General features: G+C 41.6%; 1 long non-coding RNA gene across 1 annotated transcript; it reads left to right on the top strand.

The window, feature by feature from the left end:
* The first annotated feature begins 6956 nt into the window (after positions 1-6956).
* Positions 6957-11260, top strand: LOC311055406. The gene is made up of 4 exons (XR_014601789.1): positions 6957-7029; positions 9701-9837; positions 10078-10190; positions 11180-11260. It is a non-coding gene; the product is annotated as an uncharacterized lncRNA (long non-coding RNA).
* Positions 11261-20875: the final 9615 nt, after the last annotated feature.

Genomic DNA, 20875 nt, shown 5'->3' with positions numbered 1-20875 from the left:
AATACATAAGTACACTATTAAATATGCAAAAAAAATATAACAATGAATACACCCTGAATGAAATATACAGGAAAAATAAAGAATAACGTTACAAGGGAAGTGTCTCTTCCGTCTTCAGATTTAGATTAAAAGATATTTGTTCTAGTTCCCATAGGGAATTTGTCAACCAGCTTTACTTGTCCAGTTCTACCCTACTTTGCCTTAGTAGCAAATAGCTCCTTCTGAAGTTCATCAACATGTCCGTACATGGACAAACATGTCCATGGCAAGACTTGTCTATGTCCGTGGCACTCTTTTTCATTACAATGTAAAAAACATATTCTAAAATACACAATCAAATCTTAAATGTGTTTGAATAATTTGGTGACTCATAAAGTGTCGGGATGACATTCTCATGAATATGTTGCAGGAGATTTGTGGTATTGTATGTTATACCCGTACATGATTGCATCATGTGAGGACAACGAGACAACAAGATTCCCTGGAAAGGTCAAAAAGTCTGTTCAATCCTTTGTGGGATACTAGTGTGGGAACCCAGGTGAATGGTGCACCCACTGCACCTGACTTAGTCACGTGACCAGGAAGTATAAAACCCTAGCTCCTCTATAGAAAGCCATTTGTCTCTGCTGTAGGCTGCATGGTACATGCAGGGAGAGAACACACGGTAGGCCAAAAACTGAACCTTGTAGATCTGCTGCTTTGTGCGACCCTTTTGTTTGTTGCAGCTAATGCTAATGTTAGCTTATTGTTTGAGCACATGTTACTGCTGGCTTTTGTTTGTTGGTTGCCTATTTTCTGTTGAGCACATGGAGGCTTCCCATGCTCTAGCATTTTCATTTAGCCAACATCATTGTGTTTTATTATCTTATTTTAATGCATTTATTTATTATTTCAGTTTTACAAATGAAGTGACCTCCTGTGGTGTCTGTTCTGTCTGCCCTACCTGGAGACACGGGTAAAGCAGTATACATTTTATGCATTGCCTCTTTGTGGATTTTAATGTATTTTAGTTTGTAACATCACTGTCTTTTATACAGCAGCTCTGGTGTTGAGGTTGCCCCCCTCGCCTTGGCCTTGCATTGTGTGCACAGTTACTGCAACACAAAGTAGGTTTTAAGCTGTTTGTTCTATTAATGATTTGAATAGTGTTTTATTTAGTGTGATACTAGGGCTGGCAACTAATGCGTTTTGTTTGTCTCCTTAAAGGGAGCACACCGGCCACTGCTTTCCACTGTTAATTTACTCTTTTTGTTTTGTTTATTTGAGCCATCTAGCCAAGGTACACTGTAGGCATAGGTTTTAACATTTATCCATATTGGCATATTTTAACTGTTTCTCTCCTCTGTTCTGTTACAGTTTAATTTGTGTAACCCAGTTCAAGGCCGGGTCCGCCCTGCTGCACACGGTTTTCCTCTCAGCTTGGGACTGCACTGGGGACCCCTTTGGTTTTTATTGGTGTGTATTGATATAACCTGGCACTGCATGTTTTGTATTTGAATTTTGTATTTATATTGCGTGATTTCTTTGAGGCCAGGCCTGTCCCCTTTTCCCCTAGTTATTTTGATATTCACTGTAGGCACGGGCCGACCTGCCCTTCCTTAGACTGCGAGAGGTAACTGTTGGATTGCCATTTTAATACTAAATACCTTGCCTTAAGGACCTTAATTGTCGTGCTAGTTTGTAATAGACAACAGTGATGTGTTTTGTAATTTCATGGCAATAAAGTTATATTTTTCCACAAACTGCCTCTAGTAAAGTAATTGTTCCTGTTTAAGGGAAGTTGAACAGTGTAAGGTTTAGGGGTTCCTCCTGCCCCCTCCACAAGCGGGAGGTGGCGTAGTCAGGCATATTACAGTATTACTACTCAGTTACTACACTAGCATTTCTTTTTGAGTGGTGCCAACCACTCCTACATTTGACTTTGTCCGCATGTCCGTCCGTCTGTATGTCCGTCCGTATGTTTGAGCACGGCTGATTGGTCAAGCTTCAAGTGACAATATGTTGTCACGTGTCACGTCACAACATATTGTTGCTGATTGCAACACAAGGATGCAACCAGTTACACTTTCAAAGGCACCACTCTTTTCACACTGGGTGTGATTTTTTTTTTAAGACAATGGATTAATGGAGTGTATGAGGTGTGTCAGACAATGAAACAATTAAAGTCAACTGTAATGTGAGTGACCACAGTGAAAAATGGTGCAGGAAAAGAGCAAAAACAGAAGGCATATCATCTGTTGAGAAGGAGCACAGAGGCAAAGGAGGGCAGAACTGAACAAGTAAATCTGATTTGTCAGTTGAGAGAAAGTGTTTCAAAGTGTCCAATAATACCAATAATAACCATAATAACACTCCACAATCATAATCCATGGAAACCCTTGATCCACAGCCTCACCATCAGACCTCCTCCTCACCTCTGATCAAAGTTAGGCACCTTTGCATCAAACTATTGTGACAGTGCATTCCTTTCTATCTATCATGTTATGCCCTTCATTAATCACTCATCGTGGACTGTACATAATTATCTGTTTTGACTTAAGTCATTTTCTTTTGTTCCATTCGGCATACTGTACCTTAGACTTTCTCATCAACAGACTTACAGTACCTGTTCAGCTGAATGGAAACCACAACTATTAAAGTTGACAAACAAAAAACTAGTTCAGAAGGTAGTACTGAAAGATATATTGCACTTTCAACATATATTGCACTTTTTAACAACCTTTAAGTATTTTTTACTTATTTGAAGTACTACTGGGTATTTTTACTCAATTTAAGTACTGTTAAGTATTGTTACTCAATGTATTTACTTTAAAGTATTTTTAATCACTTTATTTCCTGTAAAGTATTTTTTTAAACTTTTAAGTAAGTTTACAATTTTTTTCAACTTTTGAGTATTTTAAAGTATGTGTGTGGGCATGTCTTTAAGTGGTGCATGTGTTGCAACGGTGTGCCTCGCAGTCCTGCATGTTAAGTGTGTGTGTGTGTGTGTGTGTGTGTGTGCACACGCACGTGTGCAGTGCTGGCTTGTGTGTGTGTGTCTAAGTGGCGCATGTGTTGAAACGGTGCGCCTTGCAGGACTGTGTGTGTGTGTGTGTGCATGTGTTACTACTTTGCCGTGTAGTAAACATTGATAGTTGTGGATTGCGTATTTTTGGGCTTGTTTCTAAAGTGTAGTTGCTTATTTGTTCTTGCTTCCTATGAAAAAAAATGTAATCAGTGGTTCTCAAAAATGTTCATGTTAAGGAAATTAATATGTATAAGAAAATGTTTAAAAAATAATAAACATTTGTCACTTTTTTCAATATATATATATTTATATGTTTTAAAATAAGAGATCTACAAGCTCACAACGCATAGTTGTGAGCTTGAAGATCTGCTATTTTCAAAAGCCTATGTGTATAGGTTTAAAGTGCTCATTTGGCCTAAAAAAAAAATGGCTCGCTTTCTTCACTGATAACTGTGACTAAGCTACCACTTGGGAAAGACTATCATGATCAAATATCATCGAGGGATATGGACCTATTCAAGACTAGAATTTGCAAATGTTGCACTTGAGTGACCCCGCATAGTGAAAATGCTGTTCACAATCACATTGTATCGCAACGTATTGTTGTAGCTTGAAGATCTGCTATTTTCAAAAGCCTATGTGTATAAGTTTAAAGTGCTCATTTGGCCTATAATAATAGTCGCTTCTTTTGGAACAGTTTTCATAGGGCTGGTTGCTTATTTCTCTCGCAGACACTGATAAGACAGCTCTTCCCTTCCATTAAACTAACAACAAACCCTGCTAAATAAAACAATTAAAGAAAATCTCACAATATATCCATGATACTTAAGATACCAATAACAGGCTGTGTCCCAGAAAGCTTTGGTCATAAACAAGAGGAAGAACAATGTGTAGCGAATACGCCGATAATATCACAGCATATAGATACACAAGACGTAATCACTTCATAAACCATATAAATATCATTTATGAATTAATTACAAATATAATAACACATACACATAGGTATGTATTATTATACTGAAACTTACGTCACTGTAATGTAACGTGAGTTCTTGGACTGGTTTGTATAAATGTCATTAATCAAAGAAATACACTCTATAACTGGTTAGACAAAAGAGACCAAAAATCAGTGCAAGTTACAATAAAATGGGTTTATTCAGACATCACAGTTAAAAGTATTTATCACCAGAGCGGTAAGAATAGGACCAGTAGCATAACCCTCTCGCATGAGCTGCAGGGGAGACGAGAGAGAGGCCGTGGCTGGCCTCTGTGGATGGGGATGGTTCGTCCCACGGATCGTCTCGTTGTTGGATGGTCGAGTCAACAGGAGGTCCCGTCGGGACCTTCCTCGTCGGTCGTTCCGTATTGTTGAGCACAAAGTATTGGCTGTGTGGGACAGTTAGATGGGCACAGTCCTTTCATGTGGTCAGAAGTCATTACTATGCTAATTTCTTATCTGACTTTGTGTCAAACTCAGGACACAGGGAAGCCCACATTTTATGGCGCCTGACCATTCTCTGGTTAATCTAAACACAAGGCACACATTTGGTAATACAACATAGTTAATACATTTGTACATTATTGTCCATAGTCCATATGTCTTCTTCATGAGGCCACGTGTAGAATGTCCTTTTGGTGGTGAAAACATGATTTTAAATGCGCTAAAGAGAGAGAGAGAGAGACTGAAAGAGGGTGTCTGTGTGTGTGCGGGTGTTGGGTGGCAGCGGTGGCCTAGTGGTTAGAGGGGCGGCCTTGATACCGGAAGGTCCCTAGTTCGATTCCCCAATTCATCACATCAATCATGAATCACCGCTGAATAGCCCTTGAGCAAGGCTTCCATGCAGGGTCCGGCTGGAAACAAGTTTCGTACTTAGTCCGACACCCTGGGTAAACAACAAACTTTGCTTTGCTTGTGTGTGTGTGGGTTCACAAAGGGGGCAGTGTGACTTTTTCACTTCCCAGCGGAGGTGACTGGTCATTTGCCTGAGTGATCTTCAAGGTCTGCTTTCTCCAAGTCCTGCTCTCTCTCCCTTCCTGGCTCTTATCTTTGATGTCATCTTCGTTATGGATGAGAGAGAGATGGTGGGAAACTCCAAACAGCCCTTTGTTTAGCAGTTTGGTTCCTGTTTCCAGGACGTTGACTACAAATGTCAGCTTGTAAAACTTATTAGGTCAACATATTATTCCCACAATGTTACCAAAGCTGTCTCTATCATTTTATTCACAAAGATCGGATAACATTTGCTTTTCTATTGTTGGATTCACATGGATCGGTTTGCATTGAAAAGGTTATTGTCTCCGCCAGTGTTACGCTCCGGCCTAGGGGAACCGAGACGCAACGCAACATAATGGTGTGGAAGACCGCCCTTCCCAGCTCCCAAGAACCTGTTCTGTTCAAAAAAAGTGGCTCGCTTTCTTCACTGATAACTGTGACTAAGCTACCACTTGGGAAAGGCTATCATGATCAAATATCATCTAGGGATATAGACCTATTCAAAATACAAAACTAGAATTTGCAAATGTTGCACTTGAGTGACCCCGCATAGTGAAAATGCTGTTCACATTGTATCACAACGTGAGGTGTTGTGAGCTTGTAGACAAGCCATTTGCTGAATGTTTGCTCCAGAATAGGCATGCTAGGGTTCATGTGTCATGTGTGGTTCATAAAGTGAAAGAAAGAGATTGAATAATGTTTTCTTTCCATCCGTATGCCATGTTCTATTCAAAAAAGGTTAGACGATTTTTTTCATTCTTTGTATCTATGGTTGGTGTCATTGAAGGCTGATAACTGGGACTACGCTACTACTTGGGAAGGTCTATCATGTTGAAATATTATCTTAGGGATATAGACCTTTTCAAAATACCAAACTAGAATTTGCCACCTTGAGTGTCCCTGATTAGTGAAAAATCTGGCCTGGGCCCATGGACTACTTGGACTTTCTCATCAACAGCAGAATACCTGATCACCTGGTAGAATTTGATTTGATCGCCTTCTGTTCTCAAGTAACACTGTTCTTTGAAAAGCCAGCAATCTCTGTAACAGCCATATGATGTATAATACGCACCCACTCACCTTTGCAGCTAGTGAACCTTTTGCAATGGAAGCACTGTCTGTATAGACCTTTGGGTACCTTACAGTCCCCAAAACTTAACTCATGACTCATTTCACACAGGTACACATTTACGCATGCACGCAAACTATATCCAAATATCTAATCATAAACTTATCTGAGGTTACGATATTCCAACAATGTGAACAATGTGACTTTATTTTTGGATTGGGTTACATCTGGGACGACACCTTGAAAAGGGGTGGTTCACTTTTGAGTTGTACATGTATATAAGACAGCTGTGTTGTATCAATAGTCAATGAGTTCCACATCACGGTTTGTGCTGTATCAATAGTCACTGGGTTTCAGGATGAGGGCTTGCATTGCTTTGCTGTTTTTCCTCTTCTGTCTGTGTGAGGCTGAGACTGACATTCACATCGAGTTGAGCACCGACCATCATGAGAACCAAGGAACGGCAAACAAAAGCACAGGTAGGCTGAGGATGATTGAAAATTGAGATTGCTATGTTGATGCACCTTTATGTCTAACCTCATAGATACTGTACCGCATGGATATGCTATATGTATGTAAATATGTTGTTTCCCCTTGCTCAGTCTCAATCAGTGTGGCTGAGGCAGACATTCACATCGAGTTGATCATCGACAATCATGAGAACCAAGGAACGGCAAACAAAAACACAGGTAGGCTGAGGATGACTGAGAATTGAGATTGCTATGTTAAAGCACTTTATGTCTAACCTCATGTAGATACTGAGGGGGAGGGGGTGTGCACCCACTTTCATCCCCTTTTCACTGACTTTTTTAAAATACCTGTAAACGTGTGATGTGACAATTACTATTGCTGTATTTTTAATGTATTTTTCAGATTGCAAGAATGCAACTAGGGAGGTGGGAGGAAGTGAGGAGGTGGGAGGAACTGTGAAGCCAGGAGGAAGTGTGGCATGTTCAGGTAAGAGAGAGACTGGGTCAAAACCCAGTATATGATTGGCAGTGTTGGGTAACGTGCGTTAGTAACGTAACGCCGTTATGTAATATATTACGAATTGCGGTAATGGGTAATATAACGCATTACTACAAGGAGAAGCTGTAATATATTATTAAAATGACACTACGGTACTACGTTACTTTGTGCGTTACCCACCAAAGTGAAGGTGTTTTTTTATCCACCCACAAAGCTGCAGCCTACAGCAAAATCCCTGTTAAAAGAGCGCACCTCTCTCTACAGCTATCATTGTCAACAAATCTCTGTGATTCTAATTTTACTATAATCAGCTGAAGGGAGAGTGTCAATTCCTTGTGCCAATTGTGTTTCAAATGTGTTTTTATTGAAAGGCAATTCAAGTCCAGAGCTAAGTTAGAAGCCAAACATCGGGTGTGTGTGCTCAATGTAAAATGCCCACGGTGCGGCTGCAGAGTTCATGTCAGACTCTGTAGGAACGGAGCTCTCTGTCGGAACGTCAGCAGTGTTGCTAGATTGTGCGAGAGGAATAAGCAACTAGGTCTATGAAAACAAGGCCAAAAGAAGCGACTATAATAGGCCACATGAGCACTTCAAACCTATATATATGTCGTCCATTAAACAATGTGCATATTTATATATGTTGGCTATTTGAAAATAGACGACCTACAACCTCACAACCGTTCTACCATTATTTACAAGCAACTTCAGAAAAACAAGCCCAATGTGGCTTATAATAATGAGACCAGGCAACACTGCAGACAGGGAGATAGGAGAGCATAATATGCAATATATGGATTGGGGATAAATGGCTAGCGCAGTCTTCTCTTAAAGGTCAAATAGAATGAGGATTTTTATTTAAAGAGTAGCATACGGTATAAATATAATTGTATAGAGCTGAGTTCTTTGTAGACCATATAAATGAGTCTTAACTCTAACTGTCAAGTACATTTTTTAAACTCATGCCATGTCTATCTAAATGAGTGTCGGCTGGGAATGTCAAAATGCTGTGTTAAGAGATTTTATTTGCCACTTTGACCACACATGGATGGAGTTTAGATCCCATAGGGACGGTTGTGTTACTTAAAATTGGCTAGTTGTTGGTTGTCAAACAATCAAAGTGGTACTGTAGGTCAAGATGCATTTTGTTATGATGTGTTATTGGTTGACACAATGACACTACAGTGATATAACTGTTCACTGTTCAGAGGGGTCAAATTTTGAACAATTAAATTACCATAACCGTATTTCTATGTCCTTATCTTAATTTCATAGGCTCAACATTCTATGCTTCTCATGCAGTTCTGTGGACTTTAATTTAAAAAAAAGGTATAGAAAGAGGCTTGTGTCTTGTCATGTCATTATAGGCTACATTATAGAAGGTATATGTCTATTAATGAATTGATTAATTTCAGTAAAATTGATTCATTAATGTAATTCATAATCCTATCTTATAATTTAAATGCCTGCCCATCTGCCATCTCTGTGTCCCAAAAATAATTTGTGGGCTAATAATAATAATACAAAATCTATTATTTAATTGTTCAATTTTAGCTTTTAAAAAAAAAAGTAACTAAAACGTAATATGTAATATTAATATATTACTGTTGCTCAGACAGTAATATGTAACGAAATGTATTACTTTAAAATGAAGGTAATAAGTAATAGTAATATATTACTAAAATAAAGTAACTTGCCCAACACTGATGATTGGATGTTATATGCAGGCATAGTGAGATGTAAGTATGTCACATGATGTACAAGTACACCCCCTGGACATTACACTAGTTCGTCGCAGGTACTTTGATGCCCTTGATGCTGAGTGCCAAGCAGGGAGGCATTGAGTCCTATTGTTATAGTCTTTGGTATGACTGAACCCCATGAACCTCTCAGTCTAAGACCACTGAGCTAGTATGTATGTGTTTCCCTATAGAATATATGATTTTTGTATTAATACATTTATCAGCAGAAACATAAGAGCATTGGTATATGTGTTTTTAAATAGTGGATCTCCAATTTAGGGAATATTGTTCCTATGCAGATCAATGACTTATTTACTGTTGTATCTGACTGTGACTGCAGTGAACACCAGGGCTAAACAAATATAATGTAGACAAATTTGCTCCTCAGGCCAGGCCAGGTAATACAAGTCAATCTAGCCGCTAGATTCTTGCAAATGAAGGTTGAAGTATAAAAAATCAGACATATCCGTCTTGATGATATGACTATCCAAATTGTGTGATGTTTGGACAAAATCTGTAAGAGTAATAGCAAAAAATGTAATAAGCAAAAATTGGCCTCCTGGTGGCGCTGTAACAGGACAATCAGGATGAAATATGAGAAATTGGACAGATTCGTCTTGATCACATAGCTACAGAGATAATGTTCACCGATTTGCGTGATGTTTGGACAAAAGCAGCGAAAATGCTGAATGAATTAACTGACACAATATACATAATTATATTGTGCCTACTGTGTCTAAATATGACCTGTGGTATTTCTATAAACCGTCGTGTGGGCATTATGAAACAGTGGGATTTCTGAAGAAGTGGATCGGGGTACTGCTGGCGTAGAAGACACTAGAGGGCATAGGAAAGTGACACCTGGGGATTTGAGAATGCGTTGGAAAAATCAGTGGCTAACTTTATTCTGTTTGTGTTAGACGGATCAGATGGATTTACATTGGATGGTGGTGTGTGTTATTACATCTCTACTGAGAAGAGAACCTGGAATGAGAGCAGACAATTCTGTAGAGGCAAACAATCAGACCTGCTCATCATAAACAGTAAAGAAAAACAGGTACATTATTTTGTGTGTGTGTGTGTGTGTGTGTGTGTGTGTGTGTGTGTGTGTGTGTGTGTGTGTGTGTGTGTGTGTGTGTGTGTGTGTGTGTGTGTGTGTGTGTGTGTGTGTGTGTGTGTGTGTGTGTGTGTGTGTGTGTGTGTGTGTGTGTGTGTGTGCGCGTGCATGCGTGTGCGTGTTGAAACCTATTATTACTGTAGAGCTTGTACTTCAGTAACCCGCTGCTTTTCTGTCCAGGACTTAATTATCAGACGTGTTGACAATGACAAGCATGTGTGGATTGGTTTGAGTCACAATGACGTACAAGGAATCTGGAAGTGGGTGGATGGAACAGTGCTGACCACACCAACGTAAGACTTTACCTTCATTCTTCCTTCATTCAATTATGCTTATGTATATTAATTTGTGTGAATGAAAATGTCAATCAATCAATCAATCAATGATTCAATCATAACAATCGTTACTACTTTTTAAATGGTTTTAAATGTTGTCATAAAATACAGACCTACCACAGTGTCACTAAGACAATTATTACTGTTGTCTATTTTGCTATCCACTATTCATTTGGATCTAGAATATAATTCAAGGTCATGATTAAACACTTAACCCTATTTTGTGATTGATTGCTTGAATCCCCCGGTTTGGGACAGTAAAACAATACATTAAATATTAACAACAACACTAAAACAATACCTACACAAAAAGCGGGTTTGGGGATGAAGAGGATACCACTCACACAGGGCTGCCTCTGGATGTCACTGAGGGAGTGTGTTTGCATCTCTGGGGGCAAGATTGTAGGGATCAATGTACGTATTTAGGTCCAATTACATTTTAAGAACAGCAAAGCTTTTAGGTCAGATTTAAATTTGGTTGGGGAATCTAGAATGCATTTCCCCCCCCATGTTTGAGCGGAATTTAGGGGGAACAAGGTCAGAGGAGCTCCCTCTGGTATTGTGCCCATAGGCGTCTCCCACTCTAGAGTAGTTGTACAGGTATGGGCATTGTTCCCCTAAGTATCTTTAAGTCCAGACCCATTGAATGTTGCTGTACCACCCTGAGCCAGCCTGAGCCACCCTGAGCCACCCCAGCCTTGCAATGTGTGATGGGGTTAGGTGAGTCCTTGGAGGGAGGCTGTGTAGCGCTCTTACCAGGTTCCACAGGGCTCTATATTTTCTCTGCTCCATTTTTCCCCTCTACACCAAATCTAAAAAACATTTATGACTTAAAAGATAGCCGCTCTACAAGCTCACAATTTGTTGCATTGCTCGGGTTCATGTTGATAAAGTGCTCTGTTTTTGGTAAATGTATTGCAATTAATTAAATGTTCCTACCTCTACAGGTACTGGAGAGCTGGTGAGCCTAACAACAATGATGAAGACTGTGCTTTTTTTTACAATAGAGAGGCTGATAACGATAGAGGAGGATGGTACGACGTTCATTGTTCTGGCCATTTCATTTGGCTGTGTGAAAGAGTTGTGTAGTGAAATCATCACTGTCACAATGTATCATTTGTGTGGTGTGGTACACCACAATGTGTTACACAGTACATCATTGATTCTGTGCTTTAAGAATTTTAGTTGTATATTCATTTCATTTCATTATGCAAAGCACTATGCTTTTGTTGCAAGGGTCATCAATGTGTCCATACTGTACATAGACAACCGTGTCCGTGGCAAATCTTTGATAAAAAATAGAAACAAGAAATTGTTTAATTATAAATCATTATTATGTTATATTAAAGCACTGAATATTGATAACACCGAATTATTGAAATCACAAACACAGAATAGACTTGGACCATGCTGCATTGTATGTTTACAGCCAGTATAGTGATTAGAGAATAGACTCAGTCTCATGCAGGTTTTCTGTAGAATAACTAGGAGGACATTTAATTATTTACACATTATCATGTGTAGCACATTGGCACTATGGCACATTTGAAGTCCACTAGTATACATTTAGAGCTAGCTCTATGTGCTTTTGGTAATATTATTGCTATACTTTTTGTAATGTCTTTGGTTTAAAGGATCTACACCATGACTTAAAAACAAAAAAAATCATATTTATGTCCTTCAAACGTTTTTCAAAAGCTTTGAGCCTAAATCAAGCCTCAGATATACTCATTCCAACCAACTTCTCTCTGACTTATAAAGCATTTTCACCTGCAATACCACATTGTCCTTATTTGGCACATGGCGCTATTGAGACCGTTTGTATGCATGTTATCTCCTGGTTCTGAGTGGAAAAAGTTTTAATTTTTTTATGTTGGATAAAGTGTCTTGGGTCAGATCAGAGTCCTTGTCCTTCATTGGTGTTTGTTTGGAATCCTTGTCTTCCACTGGTGTCACTTTTGCCAGAGCCATTCAAGGAGAGTAGGTCACCTCCGTTCACTTCATCAGGCCAGGTCTTTTACTACATAGCCTTCTATTGGCGAATAGTGACAAAGTCTGTCGCTATTTCCAGTTTACATGAACCACGTGACCGCCACTGTTTCTGCCTCCTCATTGAAGGAACTCTCTAATTATACAAGGCTCTGTCTTTTGCCATACATTTTGACCTGCTTGTTGTAGCCATTTTTGAGAAACCTCACTGGACTCGGTAGAAAATCCTTGTCCTTCACTGGAGTTAATTAGCTCCTTTCCCAATGTGGACAGAGGTGCGAGGAGTGATCATCGCTGCTTACAGCTTTAACAATTTTCATTTTTTACTTTTCTTTATTTATATATTGTCCATATTGTTTTTTTGTTTGCTTTTTCATTTGTATGACATGTCTATTAATGTTGTATTTGTAATGGATGTGTGTATTCCACATTATGTCATTTTAACCTATCCAATTAATGAACAAAACTTCCCGGAGAATGCACTTCTCAAGTCCCTGGAGGGTTTTTAGGCATTTTTACTGACTCTTTGATATCATTTAAAATGATGTTGTAAGTGAAAATAAACAAACAATTTAACCGTACATCACATAAGTCATTGGAAATGAAAGGGCGACCATAGCTGAGTGGGTAGAGAGGCCCCCCCGGGGGGTTTAGTAGATGGTTTGGTCCCGGCCCTGGTCTAAGTGACGAAGTGTCCCTGAGCAAGACACTTAACCCCTAACTGTTCCCTGACGGCGGTGCCCCTGTAGCTGCCCATGCTTACGGATGTTTAGGATGAGTTCAATGCAAATACCAGATGTCACTGTATTACACTGTATTATTATATACAGTCATAGGCGGCGGGTGAGCTTGTCATTTAAATCGCGTGCGGAAAAAAAATGCGGTTTCTGGTTGGATTCTGTTAGTGTCTGTTGGGTTTTTGGTTACTTTATTTCGGTTATAGGGTTAGGGTTAGATTAGGGTTAGGTTTTTTAATTCATATTTTTGCCTGATTTTACTGATTTATTATTAATTCCCAGAATTTCCCAGCATAACATTTGGGAAGGCTTAGCCTACCCTAGCCTTCATTACCCACCGCCTATGTATACAGTGACACATACTGTAAAGGTGTGTGGACCTAATTATTATGATGAAACATGGGTCAAACATTGTGCTCATTAAATATTTCATGAAGTAACTTTGTGGTTTTCTAAAAACCTGACATTCTCATTTATGCAAAAAACATTTATTTATAGTTATTTTCAAAGGCTTATGGATGTATTGGTTTTGGAGAAATAGATACAAGAATCTGACAAAAAGAAGGGGGGAAAGATGTGTTGCAATTAAAGGTATTGTCCAGCAGAGGCTGCTGGTACCCTTTGATGGAGTTGGTTGGGTGTAGCAAGGAGAACCTTGGAAGTATGGCTGCTTCGAATGTGTATTGTCCATTCATTTACCATTTCATTTAGCCAGTCTTTATTAATAATTAATACAATTACACAGTTAAAGTAAAAAGTGTTGGTTTGTATGCACATACGTGCCCATGTGAGTATAGATGTGATACCTAGTCTATTACATTTGTTCTCAGAGTCAAAATTACGGACATTATCCATGATCCTTATAACAGAAAAGACCATTCATTTGTAGACTCTCTGAGTTAACGTTTACATCAACAGTATTTCTTTAATATTAAAGTCTTTATTTAATATTAAAGTATGTATTTAATATTAAAGTATTTATTTAATATTAAAGTGTTTATTTAATATTAAAGTATTTATTTGATATTAAAGTATTTATTTACTCTGAATGAAATTATTAAGGTTTCGAGGCCTATCAGGCTCGAAGCCTTATTGAGATTGTAGGCTTTCTTCCGCCGTTTTTTCAGTTCTGGCCCAACCGTGCATACGCTTTTTACGAAACTCGGCAATACAGTATGGTAGAGGGCTATGCCAAACGGCGAAGACCCGAAACTCAACCATCGGCCAAAGGGTGGCGCTGTAGCACTCAATTGAAATATGCCAACTTTTAACAGGTACAACTCATGCCCTGTTTAACCTACAGCCATGAAACTTCGATGCACACATGCGTCTCCTCATGCCTAACAACTTTCACATTTTGACTTTTGACCTCTGTCCTTTAGTTCTACCACCATTTTGAATTATATGAAAAGCAGTAAAAAATCTAACTCCTTCTGGGATTTTTGAGCAATCTGCATGAAACTGTCTACACATGAACTTTGGACCAATGCCGACAAACGTGAGCAAGCGGATTTTCCATAAGTGAAAATGATAAGCTTTTATAAGCCAATGAATATTGCAGTTTTATGAAAATTATTAATCTGCCCCTAACACATACATGCAGACTCACATTTGTTTGACACTTTGCAATATTGTAGAGGGTCATTCCAAGTATCACTAAAACCAATCTTACTCCAATTGGTCAAAGGGGGGCGCTATAGCAATTTTTTGAAAATGCAAACTTTAAACAGGCAAAAGTCATGCCTCGTTTGGCCGACAGCCATTAAACCTGCTTACACATGTGCCTTGACTCATGAGGAACACATGTATCACTTTGACCAGTAAGCTCCGCCCTTAGATTGTCTGCAATTTTGAGTAGTTTGAAAAACATTTAAACCAAGGATTTCTGAGCAATTTGCGTGAAAGTGTGTCATCTGTTTTAACTCCCTTTTCACCAGTTCAGGTCTGTTGGTCCCATGGCTTAATCATCTGCCTTGAAACCACTGGGTTGCTGGTTCAAATCCCACCTCATGCAGACTTCATCTCAATTGCATTGCACACAACATGACTGTATCAATGAATAAGCTTATTGAGAGTAGTTATTTTCAATGTATGACGTACTTCATTCCCTCTTTTGTTTTGTTTTGTTTTGTTGAATGCTCCTTTTTCACTAACTAAGGCTGTGGATTCAATAGCTCAATCAGTACTGTTCTAACTGTCCTTCTGTTCTAACTGTCATTCTGTCCTAACAGTCCTTCTGTCCTAACTGTCCTTCTGTTCTAACTGTCCTTCAGTTCTAACTGTCCTTCTGTTCTAACTGTCCTTCTGTTCTAACTGTCCTTCTGTTCTAACTGTCCTTCTGTTCTAACTGTCCTTCTGTCCTAACTGTCCTTCTGTTCTAACTGTCCTAACTGTCCTTCTGTTCTAACTGTCCTTCTGTTCTAACTGTCCTAACTGTCCTTCTGTTCTAACTGTCCTTCTGTTCTAACTGTCCTTCTGTCCTAACTGTCCTTCTGTTCTAACTGTCCTTCTGTTCTAACTGTCCTTCTGTTCTAACTGTCCTTCTGTTCTAACTGTCCTTCTGTCCTAACTGTCCTTCTGTCCTAACTGTCCTTCTGTTCTAACTGTCCTTCTGTTCTAACTGTCCTTCTGTTCTAACTGTCCTTCTGTTCTAACTGTCCTTCTGTTCTAACTGTCTTCTTCTTCTGTCGTATGTCCTTAGACCTTCAGCTCCGTTGCAGCAAGCCAGTCCAGTGTGTCATTGTCTAGGTCAATTAAACCACGATCACCATTAGGTGGCCGGTATTTGGGGCAGCTGGTCATAACGTGTTCCACAGTCTGTTCTGGATCCCCACATTCGCAATGGGCATTGTCTGTGAGACCCCACTTGTGCATTGATGCATTGAAACGTCCAACACCTGTCCTCAGGCGATTGAGGGTTGTCCACTCCTTGCGTGGGAGGTGCTGGCCAGGAACATCTGCTGGGTCCTCGATGTATTTGTGGAGCCTGGATGGTTCTGCTGCCTTCCACTGGTCCCTCCATCTTGCCTTCACCCAGGAAGCCTTGGAGGTGTCCGCTGGTGTTGTGCGGAGCAGTTCCTGGGCCTGTGTGGCAAAGGGGCGCCGGGACTTGAGGCGCACGCGCTGTGGTGTCTCCGTGACGACCTTGTGGAGGAGGTGGGATTCACTCATCTGTGCCTTCCGAGCGAGGGCCAGCGTGGCGGCTTCTCGTCTGACCTCTGCTGGAGCGATTCCAGCGAGGACAGGTAGTTGGTATGATGGGGTGGCTCGTAGACATCCGGAGACGGTCCGTAGGGCGGTGTTGAGGGCAGCATCCAGCTTTTTCACATGAGGGCTACGGCTCCAGACTGGGGCACAGTACTCAGCGGCGGGGAACACCAGAGCCTCGGTGGAGATGCGCAGTGTCTTTGTGGTGGCTCCCCACGTGGTACCGGCTAGACGGCGTATCAATGCGGCACGGGCGGTGGTCTTTCCCTTGACACTGTCCAGGTGTTGTTTGAATGACAGTGTTCTGTCCAGCTTCACCCCAAGGTATGTCGGGGAGGACTGAGACTGTAGCCGGGCATCTTCAACCATGATGTTAATTTCACGGGTTGCTTCCTTGTTGTAAAGGTGGAACATTGTTGATACGGTCTTCTCAACACTGAGCTTCAGGCGCCAGTTCTTCAGGTATGAAGACAGAATGTTCATGTCCTCAGAGAGGCCCTCTTCTACCGCTTCCCAGGATGGCTTGCTGAGCAAAATGGCCAGGTCGTCTGCATAGCCGTACTTCCTTGATGTTGTTGTGGGTAAGTCGTGGATGTAGATGTTGAATAACATCGGTGCTAGCACTGAGCCCTGCGGGACACCGTTCTTGAGCTTTCTCACCCTGCTGCTTTGGCCGTTACTGGTGTGTAGCCGAAAGCTGCGGTTGCTCAGCAACTCCATTATGAAGCTCACCATGTGCTTGTCTGGGATGGTCTCCAGAAGCTTCATATGTAGCCCACGCAGCCAGACAGTGTCGTAGGCAGCCGTGAGGTCTAGGAAGACGGCACCCGCCTTCTCTCCTGCCTGGAAGCTGTCTTCTATGTCGTGGCACAGAAGGGTCACCTGGTCTGTTGTTGACATACCGCTTCGAAAGCCAGCCTGTTCTTTGGGCAGCTGGGGGTCGATCACTGGGGTGAGGCGTGCCAGGATGAGGCGTTCAAGGAGCTTGAAGGGTACGCACAGAAGTGAGATGGGCCGGTATCCCTTTGGGTCATCGCTCGGCTTGTTTGGCTTTGGCAGGGCGATCACTTTAGCACGACGCCAGATCTTTGGCAGCTTTGAGTACTGGAGGCATGCAGAAAGGAAGGAACAGAGCCAGTCAGTTGCCTTCTTGCCTTGATGTTTCATGTACTCTGGGTGGATGCCGTCTATGCCTGGTGCCTTACCAGTCTTCAGGCGTTGTGTGGCCAGATCGATCTCTTTCGTCGTGAAGTTGATGGATAGGTTGGAATCGCATCCTGGGGCCCTGAGCAGCTCGTGGACTCTTGCTGATGTTGTTCTATTGAAGTCCTTGTCTGCGTTAGGGAAGCGGCCATTACTTAGCAGGAGCGACGCGATGGAGTTTGCAGTGATGGGGCACTGCGGAGGAGTTGTTGACCTTCCAGTCAGCTTGTTCAGGGTCTGCCACCCCTGTCGACTGGAGTGTGTGAAGTCAATTGACTCTACTGTCTCAGTCCATCGTTGCCTACGTTTCTCATTTAACCTGCAGAATAGGTCGTCTGCTGCTTTGTCCCTGTCTTCGCTGGTTTGTGCTCCTGAATGGGAGCGAAGAAGTTGTTCACATTCTTCATCCCAGCAGGGGACATAGGCTTTGCGCACACCGCGGGGGATGTTGTCTTTGGTGGCAGCCAGCAGCATTTTGCAGTACGAGTCGTAGGCATTGTTCAAGTTGTTGGGGCACGGGTGTGGTAGACCAACAGCTGCCTTGTTCACTTGCTTAGTGAAGCCTGCCCAGTTTGCTCTCCGGAAGTTCCACCTCTTGACATCCCTCCCTTGCACTGGTTGGACCAAGGATGGGATGGTGATGAGCGACGGTCGGTGGTGTGACCGGGGAAACATGTCCAGGATGCGTCTTACTGGGAGTGACTGGTTGTTATGCCATTTTGCGAAAGCCAGGTCTGGATTGGTGGTGCTGTTCCATCGTGCAGAGTAGAAGGTGCGTGGCTCCTTTGGGTCGTATAGGAGTGTAGCATCGACAGTTGAGGCCCAGTCTATCAGGAAGTCACCATCAGCGTTGGAGCTGCTGTAACCCCAGTCTGTATGGTGGCTGTTGAAATCACCAGCGTACACGGCAGGGGCTGGGACATCTGGCAGGGACGATGGGACCAGTCTACTGGGTGGTGGTTTGTAGATGTTGACAATGGTGGTGTCTTGCACTTTGGTTGTAATGTATTCTATCTCTGCACCCTCTGGAGATTGTCCGGCGGCTGACCAGGCCATATCTTTGCGGACAAATGTAGCAGTGCCATGATGTTTATTGGCGATGTGGCCGGCCAAGGTGTACCCAGGGACCCTCAGGATGTTCTTATTTTCCTGGTGGGTCTCCTGCAGGGTGATCACTGTCACGTTGTTTTTGCTGGCTATGTGCTCAAGGATGTTGATCTTGGCAATGGTGAGACCTTCGACGTTGAGCTGGAGAAGCGCTAGCGCTGGGGCTGTGGTCGGCTGTCTTCTTCTCCCCCTTCTAACTGTCCTTCTGTTCTCACTGTCCTTCTGTCCTAACTGTCCTTCTGTTCTAACTGTCCTTCTGTCCTAACCGTCCTTCTGTTCTAACTGTCCCTCTGTTCTAACTGTCCTTCTGTTCTAACTGTCCTTCTTATATAATAAGCAACCCATGCAGTTTGATAACTGACCACATATGAAATCCAATTCTGTCTATCCAATGGCTCAGTCAGTACTGCGGCCATAGCTGAGTGGTTAGTAGGGATGGGTATCGTTAGGATTTTTACGAGTCCGGTTCCGGTTCCGGTTCTGCTTATCGGATCTGGTTCCTATCGGTTCCATATTTCGGTTCCAAAATGGGGAAAAAATAAGAGGTAAAATGTTTATTTAATAGAGATGCACCGAATGGAAAATTCTTGGCCGAAACCGAATACTGCATAAAAGTTTTTTTGTACCATTGCTGCCATGGCTGTGCCTCTGTTGTAGAGCTACATGATTATGGCAAAACTTATCATAACTATAATGGGTCCATATTGAGATCAGTTATTTAAAACATATTTATTTATTGTGTAGAATTATTGATTTACTATTGTGTAGTAATAAAATACAATATACCTCAAAACATCACCCTGCCATATTCAAGAAATTAAAAAAATATTGAATAGCCTAGCAAAAGGCATTATAATGTCTGCAGTTGCATTATTGCACACAGCCAAAATGCATTAATAATATTAGGTCTGCCATCCCTTCCTTTTGAAGAAGTTACTTTCAGTTTCATTTTTGAAAGACACACACACACACACACACACACACACACACACACACACACACACACACACACACACACACACACACACACACACACACACACACACAATCAAACAGAAGCGTTCACAGCTGCTGTTAATTATTTTGCCCTGAGCTCTTAACTAGCGCTGGTTTTCCAACTAATGTTACACCCTCTGACATGTGGATTCTAGTTTTTAAAATGACAACAGCAAATCTTGGTTACAAAGTTTTCAGGGCAGACTATTCCTTCTCTTACTACTTCAGTTCAGACAGTGGTAAGTGAGGGGAGAGGGGTGGTGCGAGGAGGAATGAGGCTGGGCTGAGTGTGCCCGGAGGAGCAGCAGCTCTACTCCTTCATACAGAGAGACGCAACTGTATACTTCTCCATACAGCGGTGTTTTACCGGATTTGTGATTTTTGATCAGATTGTGCTGTTTGTGTAGGACTTCTAAACGCCTTTGTTTGAACGGCTTCTAGCGCGTCTAGGAACCGATATGCAGAACCAAAATTACATATTTTGTATGGGTACCCGGTACCGACCATTTCTTTATCGGTTCCTACTTGGAACCGTATTTCGGTACCCAACCCTAGTGGTTAGTGAACCCGCCTAGGGAGCCAAAGACCCACATGTGCCTTGACTCATGAGGAACATATCTATCACTTTGACCAGTAAGCTCCGCTCTTAGGTTGTCTGCAATTTTGAGTAGTTTTAAAAACATTTAAACCAAGGATTTCTGAGCAATTTGTGTGAAAGTGTGTCATCTGTGTGAACTCCCTTTTCACCAGTTCAGGTCTGTTGGTCCCATAGCTGGTCGATGAAATGAAATTTATCCCTGAGCAAGACTCTTAACCCCTAATTGCTCACAGGTCCTCATTGGAAACAAGACCGCAAGGACTTTCATGAACGGACCTGTTAAAGGAATTATCCTTATCCTTTACACTGTCTACCCGCAAGTCTGTAGGTCTCTGGTTCAAACCCCAATTTAACCAGTCCAAATATAATTTACTGAACAAAAATCATGACTTTGTTAATTAATGCATGTTCACTTCTTCTCTATTCCCATGGATTGGATCCACCCCTCTCACCTGCTCTCACTCATCACCAATCACACCTGTCACATGCACAGTACCATTTTTAGGTACTTTTACTTTACAACTCTGCTCTACTACAATTACAGCAGATGACAGCTGTCCTAACTGTCCTTCTATTCTAATTGTCCTTCTGTCCTTCTGTCCTAACTGTCCTTCTGTTCTAACTGTCCTAACTGTCCTTCTGTTCTAACTGTCCTTCTGTTCTAACTGTCCTAACTGTCCTTCTGTTGTAACTGTCCTAACTGTCCTTCTGTTCTAACTGTCCTAACTGTCCTTCTGTCCTAACTGTCCTTCTGTCCTAACTGTCCTTCTATTCTAATTGTCCTTCTGTCCTAACTGTCCTTCTGT

Source organism: Gymnoscopelus microlampas (assembly GCF_963454915.1).
Source record: "Gymnoscopelus microlampas genome assembly, chromosome: 11".
Taxonomy (NCBI): Eukaryota; Metazoa; Chordata; class Actinopteri; order Myctophiformes; family Myctophidae; genus Gymnoscopelus; species Gymnoscopelus microlampas.
This window is presented reverse-complemented; position numbering and strand designations above follow the sequence as displayed.